The 17,443-nt window shown below is 37.0% G+C and overlaps 1 protein-coding gene across 1 annotated transcript in view; it reads right to left on the reverse strand.

Moving 5' to 3' along the window:
* Positions 1 to 17,443, reverse strand: part of LOC128737893 (BMP-binding endothelial regulator protein) — a 157,422-nt gene that overhangs the window by 112,572 nt on the left and 27,407 nt on the right. The gene's annotated exons all lie outside the window — the stretch shown is intronic.

Genomic DNA, 17,443 nt, shown 5'->3' on the forward strand with positions numbered 1-17,443 from the left:
GGATACAGTCGGCACCACTGTTTAAACGTATACGCACGTAATATTCATGATTGCGGAGATTCCCGCTAATGCCAACAAACGTAAATTAGTAAACATAAATCTGCATATATACCCGTATAAAGTAGTGGCAGAGTGGGCAATGAAATTAGAAAATTAAGAGAGGCAAAAACAATTCAAATTGAATCCTGCAGAAGTGGTCACTTCATCAGGCGTTAAGAGGTTTTGTGGCGTCGTTCCCCAAACAGTGATCGCCGTTCAACAACTGGGTAACTAACAGCTGCCTGGCTGCCGGGAGTTTCCGCGGAACGGGGGAAAGGTAACCTACTCAAACTCGCGTTAAGTGGAAAGTAAACAAAATTGAAATAAAAAAAGATCAGTGCCCATAATTCGTAGTAAAAGCTAGCCCGTGTATAGATGTATGTATATTCTAAGCAGGTAAATCAGGCATTTCATCATACTAAATGATAATGATCACAACATTTGGTTTATGTGGGGATAAAATAAATTAATAAAGAGGCGGAGATTGAGCGTCACGTTGAACACAATTTTCTGGAGTGAAGCATAATGCGTGACATTGATGAACGAAAAGCTTTCAAATTTACAACATCACCGAAAGCTGTCAGGGCAAGTTTCTGTGGCCATTCTCCGTAGCAGCATCACTACTGCTGCCCAAGACGACCAAGGTCACGTCATTCGAGCGGTCAACACGTATCGCATTATTATTCATAATTCAAGCCATTTGCCATTGACACAACCGGTCGGAACCGACAGGCAACGGAACCCGGATTTATACATTCCTGCGAAATTCCATCCTCGTGCAAAAATTCCATCATTAGAAAGACAAACAATTAGCCGTTGGCGCCCGCCGAAAAAAAAGAGTTGAACATCGTTTTCGTGGCATTCTTGAAGCGGAACCTCGGAATGTTTAGATTCGATAGTTTGTGTCATGCAATAAGGATTTGTTTTCAATTTCAAGGAACCAAAAGTACTTCTAAGCCTCTATAACTGTATAACTATTTATTAGTATTGAACAGAGAAAAGGCGAAAATGCTCCAATAATTTTCACTTGACGTAAGAACGAACCACGCCATTGAATTGCTCTAATTATTGACCGGAATCCGATCCAAGTCCTATATGTTATAATCGCAAACACTCATCCCGCTGTTCGCTCGAAATAATCTGTCTATTCTCGTACTGATTCATACCATCGCCATGGAATCGAGCACGGAGTATGAAAAAACAGCACAACAGTGGCCATAACAGCTGCAGCAGGGACCCTCTTAACCGTCATAGCCGAATTGCTGATTAATCAGTTTGCATTTTGGCATACGCGTAGAATTAAAAATAAATACTAACCTTTTTTTAGCATCCACATCCGTTTCGATAAAAATAGCACGCTCCCGCTCATACGTCATAAACGGTATATAAAATTACCAAGGTACAGGTTGCCTATTTGCATCACAAGCAACCTGCTGAACAGACACCGACCTCGGTGCGGTTGAATTTGTTCAGCTGCGCTGCCCTTAACAGCACCAGGCTGGAAACGACCACCCACCGGCCGGCCGCCGCCCGGTCCGGGGGAAACCCCACTGAGGTCGCTTTTTCGGTGTACCAACTGGCCAGCCAGCGCGCAGTGTAGGTACTAACCGACACGCACTCACGGGTTAAGTGGAGCAACTTTGAGCTCACCGCGGACACAATTTCCCAAATCCGCTTTCAACGTTTCAGCTGGTAAATAAACAAAGCCAGTCTGTTTGCTGCATCCTTCTTTTCTGTCTGGCGATCCGTCAAGTAAGAGCGTTTCTTTTCATTCGAAACATGTGCGTAACGACAGTGAACTTTCGCTTAGTACTAGAAAATTAGAAATTCAAAGGTCGATCTTTTGCCCTAGATGTTACCGCCGTTAAATATTTACAGTGAACATCTGGGAAAAATAATTGAGAATTCTTCTACCGATCACCGCGGGGTTTGCTAACACCGACAATGGACACAACAATTGTTTGTTCTGCCATCGACGAATAGCTACCGTCGCAGAGCATTGCATCCAACGAACGAACGAACGTCGGTTGATCGTTGGTATATAAATATCTTCGATCCTTCCACGAGCACTAGTGTATAAGATGAGGAGGCTCAATTTTCGAAGATGGAATAATTAACAGGTGTATAAATATTTACTTCCTCATAATTCAGAGAAGCGTTTCAACGCGATGATTCGCACGATCAGGTGTTTGAATATTTTTTCCCGTGCGGCATAAATTTAGACAGCAGCAGCAGCAGCAACCGCGGCTCGGCTGGCCGGCAGCAGGCCGCATTCCCTCGCACGCCGTAAGTGTGCTTCAAACGTACTGCTGCTGGCTGATGATGCTGTTAGGGCGGCTCGCTGGCTGTGCGGTGGTACCGTTTACGCAGGAACTACTCCGGGTGGACACAGTTGAGTTCGGAATTATTTATGCTGTTCTATTTCTAAAAAGTAACGCGTTTGATATGGAACCAACTTGGACGTTGAATTTAGAATACTTGACAGGAAGACTTAGCGACTTAGCGACTAGGTAAGGTGTATAAATAGGTTTTCCTTTTCTTCGCCAATTAATATACGCACATATTGATGTCTCATCGTGCAGGGATAGCAGCTGGAGGATATTTTTAAGTCAGCTAAACCCGTGATCTACGGTATAATATAGTTTCCATATTCATTAGGATTTTCAAGTTGCTATATTTATGCAAACCTAATGTTGTAGTAATGATTAATATTGTAGTTTTCTGATGATTTCTTATACTAGCGGTTGATAGTTTTTCCTAACATCACGCAAGAACGAAAAAAATTTTTTAATTTATTCGTTTAAATTAACAATTTTGAAATAAGAAAAAAATGACAATTTTCCCATGACTCAGAATAGAAAAATTCAGTTTCGAGAATTGAATTGAATTGCTAATTATACACTTAAAATTAAAAGGAAGCTAGATTGTAAACGCAGATAAATGTATATATATATAGAATGGATATGGATGTGTTTGAGTTTGGTTAGAGTCATATTCAGTTTGAAGACTAGTTAATTAAGATTCATTATACAACGATTTTACTTTCTTATTTCATAAATGCTACTAAACAGATCAGCAAAGGGAAAATAACAAAGCTATATTATAACCAGTTTTTGTCTTGCTTTTGAATGCTTACCATTTTGAATGTATGAAAACAATAATAATTCAAAAATAAGTAAAATTCAAAATATTACAGCACACGTATCAGGAACAACAATATTATAAAATTAGCTAAAATGAACCTTAAAAAATCCATACAGGGTTTTAGTTCATGATCTACCCTTTCAGTAAAATATTAAGTCAAAATATTCCACCGGGAAAAATTAAATAAATCGTGTTTTAAGATTCAGTCATAAAATAACCAAAACTCGTACATTGTTCGATGCATCAAATAGTTTAAATTTACCTCCAGTGTCTTTCAGCCACTGAATTCGTGATAAGTTTGTAGGAAAAAGGATTGCCCATATTTTCTTTTAATGTGTTACTGTTTTATATCAAATATGGTCACTACAAGGGAAGGGAGAGCCCTAGCACGAATAATATGGAAACTTGCTTCTTCATCTGTATTTCAAGATCAACTATTGAAAATGACCTAGGCCGAATACAACATTGTTGTATCTGTACGCGTGTTCAGTGTGTTCTATACAGCTCTAATCCAGTCGGTTTTGGATAAAAATCAACACCTTTTTTGTGAAGTCCTCGAACATTCTGATAAAAATAAAATACCCTTGCTTTTAACAATTGATAGGATTTACACCGGAAGGTAAATTCAGTTTAATTCCCGTACTTGTAATACTACGCTAAAATTTTATTCCGCGATAGTTGATTTTTAAAATAGGTTTTTTTAAATTACAGTGTAGGTACATTTAGCAGAAATGGTAACCAATTAAAATGGCAGTTATACTTTTGCATGTTTTTAGGAATTGGTCGAAAAACAGAGAACAGAAAACATAGAATACTGAGAAATCAGAAAACAGAGAAAACATAGAAAACAGAGCAGACAGAGAAGACTGAAGACTCAAATAACAGAGAAAACAGGGAATTTCGAAAACAGAGAAGTCAGAAAACTGAGAAAACAGGAAAGCCAGAAAACAGAGAAATCCCAGTTTCCCAGCAAACAGAGAAAACTGAAAAATCAGAAAACAAAGAACACAGGGAAGTTAGAAAACAGAGAAAACTGAGAAAGCAGAAAACACGGACGTCATAAAACAGAGAAGTCAGGAAACAGAGAAAACAGGGGAACAGAGAAGACAGGAAACAGAGAATACTGAGAAAGCAGGGAAGTCAGAAAACATAGAAAACTGAAAAATCAGAAAACAGAGAAATCAGATAATAGAGAAAACAGGGAAGTCAGAAAATAGAGAAATCTGCAAACAGAGAAAACAGGGAAGTCAGAAAACTGAAAGATCTGAAAACAGAGAAAGCAGGGAAATCAGAAAATAGAGAAAACAGGGAAGTCAGAAAACCGAGAAAACAGAGAAATCAGAAAACAAAGAAAACAGGAAAGTCAGAAAACTGAAAGATCTGAAAACAGAGACAGCAGGAAAGTCAGAAAACAGAGAAAACACGGAATTCAGAAAACAGAGTAAATAGGGAAGTCAGAAAACAGAGAAAATAGGAAAGTTAGAATACAGAGAAAACTGAAAGATCTGAAAACATGGAAGTCAGAAAACAGAAAATAGAGAAAACAGGGAAGTCAGAAAACAGATAAAACAGGGAAGTCAGGAAACAGAGTAAACAAGGAATTCCGAAAACAGAGAAAACTGAAAAATCAGAAAAGAGAGGAAACTGGGAAGTCAGAAAACAGAGAAATCAGAAAACAGGGAAATCAGAAAACAGAGAAAACAGGGGATACTGAGTAGTCAGAAAACGAAGAAAACTGAGAAAATGTGGAAGTCAGAAAACAGAGAAAACTAAAAAAATCAGAAAACAGAAAAAATGGAGAAGTCAGAAAACAGTGAAATCAGAAAACAGAGAAAGCACGGAAGTCAGAAAACAGAGAAAACAGAGAAATCAGAAAACAAAGGTAACAGAGAAAACACGAAATTCAGAGAACAGAGAAAACTGAAAAATCAGAAAACAGAGAGAAAAGGGAAGCCAGAAAACAGAATACAGGAAAGTCAGAAAACAGGGAAAACTAAGAAATCAGCAAACAGAGAAAACAAGGAATTCAGAAAACAGAGAAAACTGAGAAATCAGAATACAGAGAAAACAGGGAAATCAGAAAACATAGAAAACACAGACAGAACAACTTAGACAGAAAATGCGACAATCAGAACAAAAAAGGAAAAAATGAGAGAGAAATGGTGGAAAACAAAATGAAAAACATACAGGAAGCAGGAAAATTGAAAGAAATGAGGAAAACGGACACAAAAACTAAAACGAAAGACAAACGGAATAAAACGCAAACCAGAAGGTGACATAAAAGGTGGAAAGGTAAAGGTAGATAAGAGGTAAATCGTAACAAACGAAAACATGAAAGTTGTAATGGGATTAACGGAACAGAAAGCAATAAAACGAGACTAGAAAAGAGGAAAAACGGGGCTGAATATAAGGAAAAACAGAAGGAAAAAACGAAAGACGGAAAAATTCAAAGATTAGGACTGAAAATTGTGCAAAATAGGACAAGAAAAGAAGAGTAAGTGAGATCATCAAGCAGAAAAAAAGGAAAAACGAGAGAGAAAATGAGGGAATAACAAGACTAATAAAGGGAAAATGTGACAAAAAAAGAAGAAAAAAGTGACGGAAATGGTGGGAAAATGGAAAACCAGTGAAACCATTAAAGGACACGAGGAAAATGGGAAAAAAGGTCAAATGGAATGTAAAAGGAAACAAAATGGGAATGGGAATTGAATGAGTAAATGAAACAGAAAAAGAAGAAATGGAAAATGTGGAACACGTACCAAAGAAAAATTAAAACTACAAGGAAAAACACGAAAAACGGAATATAAAACAGGAAAATCGGAGAGCAAAGGAAAAAAACCAAGCCAAAAACAAAACAAACGTGTCAGAAAAGCAGAAAAACGCATCTAAAACAGGAAAATCAGAAGACGAAGATGAATAACGAATAGGAGAAAGGTTATAAAAAGACGACAACAGGAAACAAAAGTAAGAAAAAGGGAAAAGAAAAGGCGGAAAGCGGGCAAAAAATTTACGAAAATATGATTAAAAAACTGGCGGAAAATAGAAAGAAATTCGACAGAACAACAGAAAAACTAAAGTAAAAAAGGGAAAACGGAAGGAAAAAGGAAAAAAAAGTGGAAGCAAACACTAAGAAAACGGTACTTAAAAGCATAGCATAGCATAGTTTGGCCGCCCATGAGTTGCCTGCGAATGATCTAGATCAGCTGAGATCTGAGCACAAAGGACCATCAGAATGATGCTTGGGAGTAGCAGATCATTCTCAGTGTGCATTTTCTGGTGATCTAATTCTTTGTGATGATCAATAGCAAAGCTGGCCACGCCCATGCAGGACAATTTTGAAGGGAAAGGAATGTTAGTCCGACACATGCTGCTACTAGAGACCGAGGAATCCTCTGCATCATCCACAAGTATCACAGGAAGGAGTTGTTGTTAGTAGAAAGGAATTGATCTGGATCCACCGAGGCAGGTGGTGCGATCACTGTCAGGATCACCACAACCAACAAAATTATCGGATATATGCAGCACATCTTTCTGATATTTCTCGGGGCAAACTGGCTGTTCAAACATTGCAAAATAATCCCAGGGTATTGGTATGGAGATGTTTCTTCAAAAATTGGAAGGTTCCATTGCTGTTCATTGAACGTGGTGTTAAAATCAGCACTAAATATTATATCGATAATGTTTAGAAGAACCATTTGCTTGCCATCGTCAAAAAACACTACAAGAATGCACCATACTGTTTCCAACAAGATTCTGCACCGTCTCATCAGGCGAAAGCTACACAGGCTTAGTGTGAGAACAGTTTTCCGGATTTTATTTCTTCGAAAGAGTGCCATGCCTCTTCGTCTAATTTGAATCCTCTCGGTTTCTATGCATGAGGTTACTCGATAGGCAAACTAGGGAGCACTAACGGATTGACTGTGGATTAGAGTGTCCCAAAATAGCACTATGTGAGAAAACCCGGGGGCTCACCCCTCAAATGATAGCTTAGGGTGTCACAACAAAACTTTTATATGACGTCGACATTGGTTGACGCGATTTAGGGGTCGCACATTTGAATTTTATGAAAATATGGCATTTTTGAGGAGTAAATTCAAAAAAATATTTTTAGAAATGTTAAAGTAGGTGAAACAAGGTACTTAACTATTTTTTCCACAATCATTGAGGTCTAATACATTCATAAAAAAGCTATGGTGGCATGTGAGAAGTCATACTTGGTTACAAAAAATTATTGAATTCGGCAAAAATTTAAAATTTTCGAAATTTTATTTAAATAAACGTCAAAACAGGGTATCGAACAGTATTTCAGAGCAACGTAGCTATACTGTATAGATGGGAAATTTTCACGCAATGCACGCAATTTTCAAATAAATTTCAACTCTGATTTCAAGTCCAATTGAATTCTAAGTTCAATTTAAATTCAATTTAGGTTCAATTCTAATTCTAAGCTCTGTTTCTAGTTGAATTTCAAGTATAATTTCATATTCTAATTCAAATCCAATTCCAAATTTCTAGTATTATTTAAATCCTATTTACGTTCAGTTTTAAGTCTAATTTCAATTGCTATTTTAAGTTCAATTTCAAGTTCAATTTTTGGTCCGATTTCATGTCTTATTTTAAGATCACTTCCTAGTCTAATTTAATTGCTATTTCAAGTGAATTTTCAAATTCTATTTTAAGTTCGATTTAATGTCTTATTGAAACATTCAGAAAAACCGAGGTTTTCTGCCATAACTCAAAACCAAGAAAAGTGTTATCGTAAAATTTTTGTTACGAAATTGAGCATTACAGTAAATCGACAGAGAAGAAAATATTTTGAAAATTTTTCATGAAGTAAAACAAAATTTTTGGAAATTTTCTACCACCGCGCCGTAAAAATTTTTGTAAAAGATTTATCAAGATAATGTTTTTTTTGGAACTCAGAGAAATTTTTTGTGAAAAATACTTGGTTCAATACATAGACAATAAACCAAAACTGTCTGTCCGAGATGATTGAAACATTTTCCTTGAGGAAATAGGAAACCATAAATATTTTAAATACTTTTCTAAAATGCCTTTCTTGAATGGCAGTGCACAGGTCAGGCATTTCCGCTAGCTGCTGCATAATTCCTCCTGTCAGCGTTCGTAACTGGACAAATTAACGCAGGCCAATAAATCTAGCCAACAAGTCGCATATATCATTTCGTTCGCGAGACAATATGCTCAACCGCGTACGGACATATATTAGCCGCCGTTTACGTACGGACTGCGATGCGATGGGTGGCCAAATATTGCTCACGGGTTTTGGCATTCACGTAGCGTAGCGTAGCGGTGTAATACACTTCGAAGCTGATTGGTAATGGGTTTTCTCAATCAGCTCGGACCATGTTAACAGTTCTGTTTTAATTGAGAAATATTGCAGGTTGTGCTGTCCATCACACACAACACACACTGGGTGGCAAAAGCAAAGGAACATTTAACACGTTTCGCAATTCGGTAATGATAATAAAGGTTAAATCCATTTAATTTTAAATAACGATGAAAAACTGTAGGGTTTTTCATTAGTAGTGTGATGTTCTGGTTCTGATTGGACAAAAAAGTGGATTGACTTTTTTTTCATTTTTACCTGATTACCCAACCGTTTCACTGTGAAATGAAAGTAGATTCTCAAAATAATTCCCAAATCCAGCACATCATTCACACGAGTCTGACTCATGAAAAATTCAACATCCTCACCGTCTGCCAGCACGATTTTGTCATATCTGAATCACTTGGTTTTTCTCATGAACCGTCATGAGTAATGATTAGATTTTCAAAACTCAAGTAGATAGCATCTGTGTCAAAATGTTCAGTACCGCGAGCTGCAATGCACTTGACGCGACCAGTCAGTGCCTGGCAATTAGGGCTCCGTGTTAGGCCATAACACGGAGCCGTCTGATAGTCCATATATCCCGAAGCTTAAACAAATAATAAATCTTGCCAAGATCATTAAAGTAATAAATTTTCCGTCACCCAAAGCGAGATGAAACACAATCACTTATAAACAACCCCTCTCCTGACAAACCGCAGCCTCCCCGCCGGTCGTCGGTCAACAGCGGATGAAACAAGGGGTGGAAGATCGCCTACCAGAGTTGTATTTCCACTAGAAGCGCGATTCGAAGCCACAAAACTCGGTTGGCGCCAATCATCATAATGATCTGATGTGATAAAATTATAGAAAAAAAATACGCCAACTAATAAAAACTTTACCCAGGATCTCGACCTTCGTCGCGGCTTCAGTCCGCGCTCGTTGTGGACTGGGACCCACGAGTGTGGCAGACAAAAACAAAAACCCAATACCCGCCATCATCAGAGCGATCAGAACTGGCGCGTAAATGATGTCACGTTTGAATAATGTTCACATTTTCAATCACATGGCTGTACACTAACTAACTAAGTAAGCACACCCCGGGTGCATTAAACAATGTTGTAGAACGGTTTCAAATATCCCCCCGTTGCATTGCATGGTTCGTTTCCATCTAGCAGAACCGGCGCGACGCGACGGTGACCTTCCGGCAAATGATCCGAACGAATTGCTTGCCTCAGATTATCTGTAATTGATATTTGAAAATGTATCCGCGCATATTACACTCGGTGAAATAGGTCAGAAACAGTTCCTGGTTTGTTGGACCATTGTAGTAGGTTATGTAAGCTTTGGGAAGCGATATGTATATAATTTTTTCCCTAAATTCAAGCGATGCTTGTCTGGAATGCATCTTGCATTGCATAAGAACAAATGATGGGAATTATTTCTCACTAATGTCAACCTGCTTGATCGAACAGAATTCCATTGCGATACATAAACATAAACCGTTCAATAAAACAAATGCAAAGAGCGCCAAAGAGCATTTTTACTGCTGAGACGAAATTTCTTATTTCAAGCCAAGCAGAAATTACTTGTTGTTTTGACGGCGAACCATTATTATGTGACGATAAAAGTTTATTAATGAAAATAAAAATAAAAATAAAACCGAGCAAACACCGTACGATCGTAGTTAACCTGTGCTGCAAACTTGATTGGTTTTAAAATAGAGTGTTTTGCGAGTTAAAGTGCCTGACAATCGCAAAGATTGTAGAGTAATATACAGCAATTTGTATATAAAATAATTGCCACTTTGCGAGAAGCTACTACACTTTTTATAGCATTCTTATGAAGAGTTTATGACGCTCTCGTACCGCTTTACATCCACTCTTGTAGCGTGTACAACAATGATTTATAATCAAATAGGGTAAATGCATCCCCGGCTGCCAACTTTGAAGCCATTTCGTATAGGTCGGACATTTCTGCAAAACAATCCAAACAAGTTAATTATCTGTTGAGAAGCTCGAAAAAAACAGGCTCAAGAATGTGCAACAGCATTGATGCGGAAACCCTAGAAAAGACAAGACTCTAAGGGATAGTTTCACGTTATTTTTATGAGACATAAAACTTTTCCCTCCGATTTCGCTCCGCCCAGCGAGCCATCCAGCGGGACATAAGTACCAGTTCCTTTCTAGACGCTGGCTTTGTATTTAATATTGCTGCTTTGCATTTTTCCGTTACGCTTTCCCTTGACGCTGCGATAAAGTTGTGCTTCGGAAAAATGTCTGTGCTTATATCAGTTAGCTTACCGCTGGCTGGCTGCTGGCTGCTCGCTGGACAAAGTGTCTCCTCGATAATGATTTATGGGAAAGCTTTCAACGATTTGACAGCCATTGGACCATTAATTGATAAAGTGCTTCTTCGTTCTCGGAAGCCGGGGATTCTCGGATCCGCTCCCAGACGGAATGATAAATTCTAACGATGATGAATATGGCCTTTGAAACAACATGCTGCGACAGTTAATTATGGCTGTAATTTTTTATAACTGCAGTTCGAATGATAACAGTAGATGTGATCTTAACAAATGGAGATCAGCAGCATCCATTTTCTGGGTTGATTTATCCTCATGCTTTTAAGAAATGAATTGTAATGAATTTTATCAATGCCTTTCCAAAATAAAACATAAAATTGTCAACAAAAGTTTTGTTTCCAACAATATTCTTCCTAAAATGTCATTATGATATAAAGGGAAAAGATAGTGAATAAAATGAAACTTTCATTTCCAAAGCAAACAGGTGATTATAATGCCTGTTTGCGAAACATTGTCTTAGTCACTTATTTGAAGGAGATTCTTAGGTATTCTGAAGTCTCATGTTTTTCCAGAAAACTTCAAGGAAAATTTTCTAACTTCGACGCTCAACTTTTGATTTTCGCTTTTCGAGCTCGTCACTTTCGTTTATTTTTAAGCTTCGGCTTTCGATATTCTTCGATTTCCGATTTTTGACATTCAACTTTCGATATTCAGCATTCCATTTTCGACATTTGACATTCGGTTTTCGATTTATAAGTGAATTTCAATGGATGGTCCAAAATTTGGAATAATTTGGACTGGAAATTTATTTGGAATTAGGCATGAAATCGGGCCTAAAAGACAATTCGAAATTTCTATTTGAAATCGGATTTGAAATTTTACTTGCAATTTGGAATTGACTAAATCAAATTTGACTAAAAATTGAATTTAAAAGTGGAATTAAATTAGACTTTACTTTGGTCCTTAGGGTAGACGCACCAGTACAAGTTTGATAAATATCGAACTACCGGTAACAGTATTATTTGATAAGTATCAAACTTGTACCAAAATCTGCAAAAATAATGGAATAATTCGAGTTTCCACCAGTACTGGTACTCCCACCACTAATGGTGCGTCTACCCTAACACGAAATTAGACACGAAGTTTTATTTGCAATTAAGATTAAGTCCCGTTTTTCAACTTTTTGTTGCGTTTTTCTTCCTTTATGTACTGTTTTCTTGTTTTCAGTTCTCACTTCTCTTCTCTTTCCTCTTTTTCCTGTTCCGCGTGTTCTATTTCATAGTTCGGTAGTTACTTAGTTTATTGTCCCATTATCCTTATTTTCAGTCTTGACTTTCCCTATTGGTTTCCACTCATTTTTTTGTAATTTTCTTTTCAATTTTGCGTTTTTCATTTTCCCTTTTCTTCTTGTTTTTCTATTCTTGATCTCCTGTCCTTCTAGTTTTTCGTCTTTATCTGTTCCATTTAACTTGTTTAATTTGTTTATTATGTTTTCGCCCAACTTTTTACCTTTCCTCTCCGCTTTACCGTTTTTCTTGTCTTGTCTCGTTTTCCGTTTTCTTTTCCGTTTTCCCTCCTTTTCTGTCACGTTCTTTTATGTCCCTATTTCTTTCTATTTACCTTGTTTTTCCTTCTTTACTCTTTCAGGTTTTTCTTTTGTTCTGTCCGTTGTTTCCTCTTTCTGTTTTTTCTGTCCCCTCCTCCCGCACCCTTTTTGTCCTGATTTTCCTCTTATTTTTTTTCTATCCCATTAACTTCTTTTCGATGGAGTTTCTTTCGGCTTTGCAGTCATAAAAAGCAGAAAAACGGTGTTTTTCTCTTTCACCAACGTTTCGAATAATTTATATTCTTTATCAAGGCTCTAAAAACGATCAAAAAAATAATCAAAGCATTAATTTGTTTTTACAATATTAATATAAACTTTTTACCGAGAATGGACCATTTCTTTGTCAGGTGGCTCATCATTACACGGTCACTTCTGCTTTACATATATTAGCCTAACAATATTTAAAAAGAAAACAATATTAGTAACTTCTTCTTTTCTTCTTAACTTTTTAACTTCATTTCTATTTATTCGTTTTCACTCTATTATTTCTCTTATTATGTTCTTCCTTCTTTTCTGTTACGTTTGGGTTTTCTTTTCTGTTTTAAACGTCTGTTTCTTTCGTCTTTCTGTTTCTTTCTGTCATTTTTCTTCTTTTATCTGTTCTCCCTCTTTTTCTGTCCAGTCTCTACTGTTTTTGTTTCTTGCTTCAGACCTGTTTCCCCTTTTGTTTTCACTAATTTGTAATTTTCTATGTAATGTAACTTTCTTTTCGTCTTTTAACTTGTCTGTTCCATGTTTTATTTTTCGTCTAATGCTCTAACTTTCTAACTCTTGCTGTCCTGCTCGTTTTTCGTCTTCGTCTGTTTTATTTATTATCTTTTAAATGCCCCATTTTCTCTTTATTTTTGTCACATTTACTTCGTTTTGGTCCCCTTTTTTACTTTCCCCTTTTCCTTTCACCTTTCTTGTCTCGTTCCGTTTTCCCTTTCTTGTCTTTTTCTTTCCCGTTTCCCCAACTTTTCTGCCCCTTTTTTTTCTGTCCCGTTTTGTTTATTTTTTTTCTCGTTTTCCCTCTCTCGGTGTTTTCTTTTTTCTGTTTCCTGTTTCTCTTCTTTTCCCGTCCCCTTCTTCAACTTTTTCAGTCCTGATTTTCCTCTTGTTTTTCTTTTTTCCTTTTCTATAACCAACTATCTATAAGTCTACCAATAAGGTTTTCATGTGTTCTGTTCTTCCTCTTATTACGTCCTTCTTTACCTTCTATTCTGTCTCGTGTTTTTCATTTCTATTTTATCCTGTTTTTCTTCCATTTCCATTTTTTGTTCAGTTTGTCCTAATAAAAATTATTTTCATTTTCTTTATCTTTTTTACCGTTTTCATCATCTTCACATTTTTCGCTTTTTACGTCCCGTTTTCTGCCTCATTCTGTCACCGTTTTTTTACGTTTTCTTTCTTTCATGGCAGTTTTGTTCCATTTTTTTTTCTTTTTTGTTCAGTTTGTCCTAATTTTTTTCTCATTTCATTGTTTGTCTTTTTACCGTTTTCACCTTCTTCACATTTTTTTAGCTTTTCTGCCTTCTTCACAGCGCTTCCCGTTTTCTGCCTCATTCTGTCACGGTTTTTTTTCGTTTCGTTTCATTTCATGGCAGCTTTGTTTCCTTTTTCTCTCTCGTGTGTTCAGTTTTTGTCACGTTTTCCCCCGTGTTCTTTTCCGTTTCTTTTCTCCAAGAGCAGCAGAATACGGGCTATCTCGAAGTTCATCGGTAATCCCTCTGTAAAATTGCTAACGAAATTTACTTACATTTTTCATACTCTACACTGTTCGGCTCTTGAGATATTAATTGTCAAACTATGTAGGTAAATAGCCAGGAAAATCGAGTTTATCGGCCATAATTCAGGAATAATGAAAAAATGTTTTGAAAATTATTTCTACATTTAAAGATTTAAAATTTCCCTGTGACAGTATGATAGTTTTTCGACTTTTCTTTGGAGTTTTCAGTCTTAAAATTGGAGTTAAAATTGGAAATGACTTGAAGTTGAACTTGCAATGATTTAAAATTGGACCTGAGATCGGATTTGAAATTGTACTTGAAGTTGGACTTAAAATCATAGCTAAATGTCTTGGCATTACCCAGGTAAACAATAAGCATTAACAATTAGCTGTAAATCTGCCGCTTATTAGCCTATCTGGCATTTTATACTGTACGTTGCTGTTTATTAGCTTTCTGATTGCTTAACTGCCTTAAATCAGCATCCAAAATTCCTTTCAAATTCTTCTTATCGGTAATTAGCCGCAAATAAGCATTGTTAGCACTATAAGAGGGTTAGCAGTAAAGTAAATGTATATTTTGCCAACATAGTTTTCAAGTAGCATTTAAGGTGAATTAAATGCTTATTGTCTTGTATTTGAATGGCATTGGTTATGCTTATTGGTTACCTAGGTGGCCTTGGTAAATTACCAATGGAAATCGTTACCTCTGGTTTTATTATTGTATTACGCGATATCAAAAAGGCAAGCGGCAACAATACTTATAGCTTACTATAAAACCATAGAAAAACTGTTAGCCAAGCAAATTTATTGTTGTTGCCTATATTACCACGATAAGACTAGTTGGCTGCGCCACATCTCTTATAGACTTACTATAAGTGTTTCTACGAGGCGGCGTAGCAATACAGTGGCGTATCAATACAAAGTTGATCTTATTGTGATTGCTTATATTTCAGTTTTCCAAACTTTTTCCAAAAAAAAGTTTGCTGGTTTACAAAACAAAAATTCTTACAGTTTGATAGAAACTTTTCGGTTAGTTTAGTATTATAATTGGAATTTTCTCCTCTGCTTTTAAAATGTTTTCATCCCTCATTATAAATCTGTGAATTAATGAGTGATCTCGAGCGCAAGCTCGTATCTCCTATTTCTCTAGCAGAAGTACGAGAACCTCTAGCTTAAGGAACAGCAATAAATCAGGAAAAGGGAGTAGTGTACGATTGTCGTCGGTCGGTTCAATTACTCATAAATTAGGTTGTTTTTTTATGTTTTTCTCGTAATCGTCCGTGAAGAAACGCAGCAACATTTCACCAGACAGTGCAGTGTAAATGAAATTCCAAGCAACATATCAGTCATATACAGCAATATAAATAGCAATCAGTTCAGATTCAGTCCAACTTAATTCCGAGTTCATACCGATTGCGAAGCTCATTACAACAAAGTATCCTGATTAGTTGGCTCGACGTCAGCCGTCAGCTTTCTTCTGTGCTGCGGCAGCCTCTTTCAATCGCCAACAGCGCACCGCTGCTGGCTGTCCTTGTTTACAATGCACTCTTTCTCCCCTGTACATTTATATCACAAACCCACTTGGTTAAATCACTTTTAATCGTTTGTGTATACCATTTAATGGGTGCTGGATCAGAGAGTAAACGAGCTAGTCGAACGATGTGCCTCTAGTTTCGAATGCTCTACATTAAGCTAATAACATAAGCGCACCACTAATTGCGATTAGGTGAGACCTGGCGAGGTGCAAACACGAACCGCGTGCACGCTACGCGGACCTATGCATCCGTGCCGGATCTGAGGAACGTCATTTGTTTGGAGAAGCAAATAGGTACACATCGAACCAGCAGCAGTCGAAACGGCAGCCAGCAGTACAGTCAGTAGCATCGACAGTTTTGTTCCCTTGCAAGGATTACACTTGGTTAGCATTTGATTAAATAAAATTCAACAAAATATTTAAAAACTAATGAAATCACTTGACTTCTTTAAAAAAAATGTATGGCTGTTACGCTCGAACATTTCAAAAAGTCACGTTTAGTTGACGACATGTTTTTTTTTCATGCGAAATTATAATCGATGAGGAGGTTCCTCATAACTCCGACATATATCTCGAAGACGAATCATCGAATTTCCATTTATCTAAACGTTTACGTTATGCAAATCGAAAATTAATTTGTTGGTTCTGGAAAGCGGCAAACAGCAAAAAACTGAAGCCGTGATGAAGCGTGATCTTGCTACTACGCTTTTTTGTGAAAATAATATTGAAATAATTCGATGATAGACTGTGTCGACTATGTGTTCATACAATCATTACCATGAATGACTGCTTTCTGTTGAATGCACAGAACGTTGCGCCGGGTGTCAAATTCACACCAATTGACGGCAACGACGCTTATGGGGGATGTTTCAACGAATTTATACGGCTATCATCGAATAATACGCGCGTCCAAGAGATGGTATTCCTCGTGCTCGTAGTCAACACCACTAAGAAAGGCTGTGTGATAACAGTTCTTTCATACGTACGGCGCATCGCTAGAGTAGAGATACAACTTCATATAGGAAACAAACGCCCGACCCGATAGAAACGAAGACAATATCCCCCGCTTGGCAAGCCGCCGGCAACATTTTCGAGAAGGGTTCCGTTTCGACGGATAATTGAGTGGCAGATATTGGCATTGACATAATTTTTCTCTTTAGCCCCAAAGAACAAAAGGAATGGCGTGATAGTGATAGAAAAAGAACAAACAGAAATAAGAACAAAAAATAAACAGAGGTTTTCTTTCGTCTAATCTCAAGATTGGCGCCTCTTATTCGGAGGTTTTTGGGCTTTTGTATTGAAATGTGAAACTTTGTTTTTGTTTTTCCTTTGATTTCTACGATGACAGAATATTTATATGTTAATGTTGATTATGCGTAAAAAATCTATCTTCTTCTGTGACTGTTTATCGAATCGATTGGGAATGCTTGAAGTTATGAAAAATATCAAATTATCCGAATGCGTAAGTGGTATTGATCGGTACTTTAATTCTCGTAAAATTTAATCTTTATCCCGATCCAAAGGTAGGATGCTGCATTCAGTATTTAGTCGTTGAAAATTCTAGTCGTCAACAAAGTATCCTATTTTATGACTATCCGTCGACTACGGATGTCCATTTCACTGCCATTAAAAGTAGCTAATCAATTCTTTACTGAAATTTATTTCAACTATTATTGAGGTCTCCCCAGTGTCGTAGTACCACACTGACCTAACAAGCCAGTTGTCGCATGTTCGAATCTCGGCTGGGTGAGGCTGTAAGAGTTGATAGGGTCGTACCACTA

The sequence above is a fragment of the Sabethes cyaneus genome, chromosome 2 (assembly GCF_943734655.1).
Source record: "Sabethes cyaneus chromosome 2, idSabCyanKW18_F2, whole genome shotgun sequence".
In the NCBI taxonomy this organism is placed as follows: domain Eukaryota; kingdom Metazoa; phylum Arthropoda; class Insecta; order Diptera; family Culicidae; genus Sabethes; species Sabethes cyaneus.